We start from the raw sequence: 7,124 nt of genomic DNA, 5'->3' as shown, positions 1-7,124 counted from the left end.
TAGAAAAAACTCGGCGCACTAAGAATCGTTTAGAGAAGGTGAGCGATCGTTTAGAGAAACGCATGCGATCGTTTAGTGCGTGGTGTGCGATCATTTAGGCGATGGGCTCTATCATATAGGCTTCTCAACTAAGCGATCTTGAAGTTTCCACACCGGTGAGCGATTTTTTTCAAAACTCTTTGCAAAAATGAAACCAATTTTCATTTTTATTCTTTAAGTTAACAATAACAAAGGATAATATCCCACTATCGCACGATTCAGGAGAAAATTTCGGTCAATTATCACATAACCGACCAATTAATTAATAAATGAATATAATCATATTATATTCTTAACCTATAGTTTGATATCATATATTTACTATAGTAATTTCTTCTCTACTGATATAAATCATATTTATATCTAATTTTCCTCCAAAATAATGTATGTCATAACATTTAATCGATTATATTATATATAATTAACCAGTTCAATAATATCATATATAATCAAACTCCATCTTGTCAATTTGAACATTTCAAACTGACCCAAAAACTGATTCTCGACTTTATCCAATCTACCTAAGGGACCTTATGAAACCTATGGCTCGAAGCTCCAACGTGTATGTGAATAGCCGACTAAACTCCTTTAGCCACAAGATCCACCATCCGTTAACTGCTAGACATTCCACTAAAGACCAACAGTTGAACTCTTCTTACCACATATATATTTCTGTATCCACCGAATATAACCAATCATGAGTATAATGACCCTTCACAGATGCTCGTAAGTACAGTTGGGCCAATTTACCGATTTTTCCCTGTAGTTACATCTCACTCCTTAAGTACCACTGATTCCTCTAATGAACAATACAACATAGTCCAACTATGTGTGAACACCTCTCGGGCCAAGAGAAGGTGTGTGGCGCCACATCGTTCAAGCCTTGGAATCAGCCCTTAAGGGAGCTATCTATTTTCTTGCCCCTCCTTTGGGAAAGTAGTGAATTCCATCTTGTGTAGCTGATTTCTCAGCTCCCAAATTAGACGAATCCCCAAAATGGTAGATTTGAGTCGGTGACCTGGCCACTCGTACCCATACAAATCAAAGGACTGCCCTCAATGGCAGGAGTTCTCAACTGACTCAGGATTGAGGTCATGTTAACTATGGTCATCCTAGTGAAGTGAAGTCTCCATCATGAACGATGTTATATAACGAGACGTTAACACTTTGTGGCCAGGTCTTATACAAACTCTTTGTATAGGACGCCCCCGCTCGCATGTCCCCTACACGAATGATCAGGATCAGACCATCTATGACAAGTCACAACACTTATGACCATTCCACAAAGTGGGTCACATCCGTAGCATTACCAAGATAAGGTTTCCCTCCTATATTCATATACTACAGACCATTTTGGTTATCACTTAAGACATGATCCACTTGTACACCACATACATACTTAAGTTACATATAGATAACTGAGGATTTTAGGTTTATTGGTTTGTGGTAAAGCAAATAAAACAAACAACTGAGGAAAATCAAGAAGTGAAGTAAAATATCATATATTATACATCACAAACGTTCGTACAAACTGTTTACAAACTACAGGGTACGAGACTTTAGGGCATGAACCCCAACACACGTCTGGTTTAGGAGGCCTTTTAAGAGAATGGTTATTTGTTAAGTTTTTAGTTGTAGAAACTTTTAAGGGTTTCTGTTTGAGGTTCTGGGCTAGTTATTACAGTAAATAACTTGTAGTTATAATAGCTTGTGTTTGAGGTATAGGCTACTTTAGTCTGGGATATAATAGTCCGTGCAGAGTAAGAAATAGTAAACACTTTAACAGAGAGGATGAGTAGGAAATAATAAACACTATAACAAATTGTAAGTACTATAACGAAAAGGGCTTTGAAATAGTAATACTGTACTTAACTATAGGTTATAATAGTTGGAAACACCAAATATTATAACTAGAGCCCCAAACATGTGGAGTTGGCTAAACTTCAAGTTTGGGGCCCAAACACCCCATTCCAAATATATGGAATAATTGTTGCTATTACTATCTCCAATTAAGAAAGTGTCATTAGATACAAAATTTTGAATGTTGCCTAAATCATCGACAATATTGTAACTAGAATTTGTTAGAGACAATGCCACGTTAGCTACCAAGGAAGAGTCAAGAAAACACATCAGCTGAAGATTGCCATGTAACAGAGGTGAGTTATGTAGGTGAATTTCTTTAGTGCTCAAGAAATCTGTTAGGATTGGGTAATAACAAACAATATTCCCTCTCTGTGTATTTGGGCATGTGTCCTCATACTATTAGTCATTCTTTAATTTTTTAAATTCTTTTGTATCCCTAAAATAGGGAATAGTGTATAAATTAGGGCACTATGCCTCTTTCCAACGTATCGAGTATACGAAGAGGTAAACGATCCAAATTCCATCTTCTTCCTTTCAATTTCTGACTTGGTATCAGAGCTTGCTATGGCAAATGCCACTGTTACAGGATCCGGCTCGACCAATGAATCAATGAAGTTCAGCACACCTCCTCTGAATCAACTACTAAACCAAATAACTAGCACCAAGTTGGAGAGAGGCAACTTTATGCTATGGAAGATGCTAGCTCTTCCAATTTTGAAAGGATACAAAATTGAAGGTCAATTGTCCGGAACCAAGGTGTGTCCTCCTATGTTTGTTATTGCTGCTTCATCAGCTGTTGAACCAGGTGAAGCTAATTCTCAAGCCTCAGAAAGAGCTTCAAGCTCCACCGGCGAAAAGTCCCTGAACCCACTGTATGAAGCTTGGGTTACAGCAGACCAACTTTTGTTACGGTGGTTATACAACTCCATGACTTCTGAAGTCCTATGCAGCTGATGGGGTATGAAAATGCTAAGAGTCTATGGGATGCCATTCACTCATTGTTTGGAATCTAATCGAGAGTAGAGGAAGACTATCTTTGCCAAGTTTTTCAACAACCCCGTAAAGGTAATATAACAATGTCTGAATATTTGAAACGTATGAAGCTTCATTCTGATAACTTGGCTCAAGCTGACAGCCCAGTGTCTAATCGTAACCTAGTGTCTCAGGTACTCCTTCGGCTGGATGAGAAGTATAATCCAGTTGTTGTTGTTATCCAAATTAAACCAGAGATCTCTTGGCTAAATATGCAGTCTCAGTTGTTGTCCTTTGAAAGTGGTTGGAACACCAAAATACCTCAAAACCCACTACAACTTTTGCACACAATTCCTTGAATAATGTTTCTTTCAGTCGGAGCTCTCCCACATCCAAGACATTTGCACAGGGTAACACACAAGGAGGAATCAACAACAATTCAATGGTTCCAGAGGAAACAATAATAATGGAGGAAACAAAAGAAGAGGTTGAGGCAGAGGAAATAGACCTACCTGTCAGGTTTGCTCCAGGTATGGACACACTGCAGATGTATGCTACCAAAGGTACAATCGAGAATTTGTTCCTAATCAAAAAAATGGCAAAGGAAACAGTCAAAACCAAGGAAACTCAAGAACCAATCCATCAGCCTTTGTCACTTCTCAGAACTTGAATCCATTTCTTCAAACTGAGTCTATAGAAGATTTTAATCCGTATGCAGATAGTGGAGCAACCAGCCATGTCACATTTGATCCTAACAACATAGCCAACCCTTCTGTCACACAGGTAATGATCACATTATGGTAGGGAATGGATAACAGTTAGACATATCCTCCATAGGGAATGCAGGCTTAAGTTCCTCTAGTTGCAATATAAGTCTGAAAAACATATTATGTGTACCAAATATTGCAAAGAATCTTATTAGTGTATCAAAACTAGTTCAAGATAATGATGTTTCCGTTGAGTTCTATAATGACTGTTGTGTTGTTAAGGACAAATGTTTGGGGAAAATACTGGTGAAAGAAGCTCTTAAAGACGAACTATATCAGTTGAATGAAGCAAAGGTGATCCCAGTTGATGTGAATACCAAAGAGGCTAGCTGTTTTCCCAATTCAATGAACAAAAATAATAGTTCTACTGCATTTGTTCTATCTAAAAGTGGAGCAAATCTAGTGGAATCAAAAGGGTTGTGGCATAGAAGACTAGGTCACCCTTCTCTTCGAGTTTTGGATACTATATTAAAAACTTGTAATCTCCCTACAAAGTTGAATGAAGAGGTTAAGTTTTGTGAATCTTGCTATCTTGGTAAAGCTCAATCCCTACCCTTCCCAAATTCTTTATCTCATGCACAACATAAATTCGATTTAATTCATCAGATGTCTGGGGTCCAACTTCTACAAATTCCACTGAAGGATATAGATATTATATATTGTTTATTGATGATTACAGTAGATACCTCTAGGTCTATCCTCTTAAACAATAGTCTGATACTCTACAGGCCTTCAAACATTTTCTTCAAGTCATTCAAACACAGTTTAACACAAACATTAAAGCACTGCAGTCGGATAATGGTAGTGAATATACTAAATTGCATTGGTTGTGTAGCTCACAAGGCATTGGATCTCAGTTTTCTTGCCCTTATACATCTAAAAAAAATGGACGAGCTGAAAGGAAACACAGACACCTAGTAGAGATGGGACTTACTCTTTTAGCACAAGTGTCAATGCCTCTAAAGTTCTGATGGAGTGCTTTTCTTAATTCCTATCATCTAATAAATGGTCTTCCTTCGCAGGTGTTAAAGAATCAGTCACCTATACAACTAATGTATAGAGAACTTCTGGATGTTACAAAACTAAGAGTGTTTGGTTGTGCCTGCTTTCCATGTCTTCGAGCATACCAGTGAAAAAAGTTTCAATTTCACTCTGATAAATGTGTCTACTTAGGGCTTAGCATGGTTCATAAGGGACATCGTTGTTTGAACAAAGATGGTAAAGTGTTCATATCCAGAAATGTTATTTTCAATGAGTCTGATTTCCCTTTTTCTTATGGTTTTTAAATGCTCAGTCGACTCACAAACCAACAGTGACCAGTGGCCCTAAGTCCTTTCTCCCAACCTAAGTCCACTGTTGCATACTGTTCCCATCCAGCCACCACAATCTTCTTAAAATCAATATATTAGCCCTTCACCCTTAAATTTTCCTGTGACTGTTGTCAATCCAGTCTCTCCCTTCCCTTATGTCTCAGCTGATGTTGCCTCCATACGCTCTCAACCCAGCCTCCCCTGTTCCCCAATGCCAAATGCAATGTCCAGCCCTTGTCCAGATGGTGACAGGAAATTAGATGTCAATTTACTCGACAACTAAAATCCCTTGGACGCAATATGTGATGCATGTTCTTAAGATATGCATTGATAGTCATACATCGATGATCATGCGTTGAACTGATAATGCGTTAATGAATGTATGCGATGACCATGTGTCCTGTCACAAGTTTTCTTGCGCTCATGCCAAGTATAAAGCGAATGTAAGTTTCTTGGGTGATCCGAGGTCGAACACAGGGACTTGTAGCAAAATGAATGCGGTAATGTGCATGCGGCGATTAAATAAAAGAATGTTGGAGAGGTTGCTAAATTAACTCTACTCCTACTCCTAGCTAACAGACAATGCAATAAGAATATGCATGAGAGGTAGAGACACAATGACTCTTGACATGAAACAAATGAATGGGAGAATAGATAAAATGCGGGGATGTCTTCATTGCAACCCTTAAGAGTGACCGCAAGGGCAACCTTAGTCAATCACAAGCCATGCAATCATGTTACACACACTTGAGCCTAACTCTAGGACATATGTAGTGTATCTACGATATTGTCGGGAAGCCTATGCCTACCTAGACCTCCATAACCCGCTCACGAGCTCTCGCCGCATGAGCGTGTTAGCCACATAACCACCGTATCCTATTTCATGGACGCATGCAATATCCTATCTGTAGGGTGCATACGCTGTGTGATAGCAAACGGAGCTTATCCCTAATTTCCTCATTCTTGCCTATGCATTCCAATCTGCTCTCTCGAGTCTTAGATTTGGGTTTTAGACTACTCTCCCAAGTATGCCTAAATGATGAATGATACGCTCATAGGACAAGGTAATCACATGAACTTGGCTAGAGTAAAATTATTCCTATCTCTAGTGAACAATGCTTGCATTGCTTAATGTGACCAACCACTTACCCTCTGGGGCAGTTGGTTGTTGCGGACTTTACTCATAGACAAGCATTGTGTTGGCCTATAGATAGGCATTGCTACAGCTTCACACTAAGCAAATAAGGTTACTCATACACTCATGCAATGCACACCTCTTAGTGGTTTGCTACATACTTCATATCCCTAATCCACATGACTAAGTATGCGATACTCAAGCAATCTCACTAAGTGATGTAATGAGGTTAAAGATGATAAGTAAAGATGTTGGAGATGGAATCGAAGGAAACATAGAAATGTATTGAACACAAAATGTATTAATTCCTTAATCACAAAATGTATACAATACAATATAAGAAAAGAAAGGAAAATGAAATGACCGGCTGGAAGCAAAGACTTGCTTCGAGCGGATGTGCGTCAAGGTTGTCAGTGGTGCCATGGATGGGCGGTGGAGCTGACTCTCTCGAGATCTAGCTTCGGTTGAAGTCTCCGGTCGTCACTCGGAATGGATGAAGAAGGTGAAGAACTCTCTAGCGTCTTCTTACGTATTTTGTCTGGATCACAAGGATCTGCCCTAGGTGAACCTCAGGCGAAAACCTTGAATAACTTGAATTTCTGCTCATCGGCTTCTTTATATAGAGCTTGAATTGCCGACAGCATTAATGGACTGCTCTGATTCTAACATTCGGCATGTTTAGTCCTTTTTGAACCTCTGCTGCCAACGGCGTGGTAGGTGAAATTTCAACATCATCTTTTGATTTTCTCGAAGTAGATGCGTTGATGCGTTCATTTTACCAACCTTGCATTGATCCCTTTATCATGCGTTATTGAGTAGTCACAATCATACAGTGACCGCATTCACTTAATACCACAACTCTACACGATGACCGCAATCGCCTGACGAGCACAACTCCCATGTGATGGACGCATACGGCTGATTACCACAACATCCATGTTGATCGAACGCATTCGCCTTTGTGATGAAGAGTTTCTCCACATGCAGTCGTCTATGCGGTGATTCAATTTCCGCATTTGCGTCCACTTTTTGCGTAAG

Source organism: Benincasa hispida, chromosome 8, assembly GCF_009727055.1.
Source record: "Benincasa hispida cultivar B227 chromosome 8, ASM972705v1, whole genome shotgun sequence".
In the NCBI taxonomy this organism is placed as follows: Eukaryota; Viridiplantae; Streptophyta; class Magnoliopsida; order Cucurbitales; family Cucurbitaceae; genus Benincasa; species Benincasa hispida.
This window is presented reverse-complemented; position numbering follows the sequence as displayed.